This window comes from Caretta caretta, chromosome 28 (genome assembly GCF_965140235.1).
Source record: "Caretta caretta isolate rCarCar2 chromosome 28, rCarCar1.hap1, whole genome shotgun sequence".
NCBI lineage: Eukaryota > Metazoa > Chordata > Testudines > Cheloniidae > Caretta > Caretta caretta.
Window position 1 is genome coordinate 16,340,858 of NC_134233.1, and position 1,315 is coordinate 16,342,172.

The 1,315-nt window shown below is 50.3% G+C and overlaps 1 non-coding gene across 1 annotated transcript; it reads left to right on the forward strand.

Annotated features, from left to right (window-relative positions):
* Nucleotides 1-272: 272 nt before the first annotated feature.
* Nucleotides 273-344, forward strand: TRNAC-GCA (transfer RNA cysteine (anticodon GCA)). The gene has a single exon. It is a non-coding gene; the product is annotated as a tRNA-Cys (tRNA).
* Nucleotides 345-1,315: the final 971 nt, after the last annotated feature.

The following is a 1,315-nucleotide window of genomic DNA, read 5'->3' on the forward strand; positions in this document are numbered from 1 at the left end:
TGGCCCACCTGTTGATCACTTTAGATAAGCTATTACCAGCAGGACAGTGGGGTGGGAGGAGGTATTGTTTCATATTCTCTGTGTGTATATAAAGTCTGCTGCAGTTTCCATGGTATACATCTGATGAAGTGAGCTGTAGCTCACGAAAGCTCATGCTCAAATAAATTGGTTAGTCTCTAAGGTGCCACAAATACTCCTTTTCTTTTTTTTTTGAAATAGGGTGTGTCCTTCATAATCCTCAAGATGACTGGCTCCAATATGATGCTGTCACAGGGAGTATAGCTCAGTGGTAGAGCATTTGACTGCAGATCAAGAGGTCCCTGGTTCAAATCCAGGTGCTCCCTTAAGAGTTGCATTTTATTTTTAATGTAAATATATTTTCATATCCATCTCTAGTATGTTCAGCAGTTCCACTGAATGGCGCATGGACCGGGGCTTGTATAATGTCTAAAAACCTAGCAAACCTGTCGATCAGCTGAAATCAGATCCAATTCTCTAAGTGTGACACTCTGTACCCCCACGTAAGAGCCTGAACCCCCATGTTCACCACTGTTATATGGTTATGATATGTTTTGTACAAAGTATGCCTTGTGAGGTATCATTTGAAAATGCATGATCTATTGAAGAGCGTTCCTGTTAAAATGTGTCCACCGACATTGTATGTGAAGCTATGAGATTTTACAATATGTTTGTTACTGAAGTATGTTGTAATTCTGACTCCTCAGTGTCAACAAAGGACTGACCACAGGGGTTGGAAAACTATTAGTTACTGCAGTGACCATTCATCATCGGGGGACTGTAAGCAACGGATTTGCATGTCATCCCTGAAGACATCTCAAACTTCATGAGCCCAGAAGGTGTGAACGGGGCGGCAGGTTTGTAGAAATTTTGGTGGTGCCCAGAAACCACCCCCCAAACTATTCCCCCACAACTGCCTAAGGCTCTGGGAGGGAGTTTGGGTGGGGGAGAGGGCCTGGGGACGCAGGCTCTGGGACGGAGTTTGGGTGTAGGCTCTGCACTGGGGCAAGGGGTGTGGGTGTCGGAGGGGGTGAGGGTGCAGGCTCTGGCAGGGAGCTTGGGGGCAGGAGTGGGTGTGTGGGAAAGGGGTGGGGGTGCAGGCTCTGGGAGGGTGTGGGGAGGTGCGGTGCTTACCCGGGGATCCTAGGCAGAGCAGGCCAGGGGGGGCCTCCGCACGCTGCTACCCCCACAGCTTCCCATTGGCCGCAGGGGCACTTGGGGCAGGACACAGACCCACCCCACCCAGGGGCCACAGGGAGGGGCCGGCAGCTACAAGGAGCAAGCAGGCAGGGAGCCG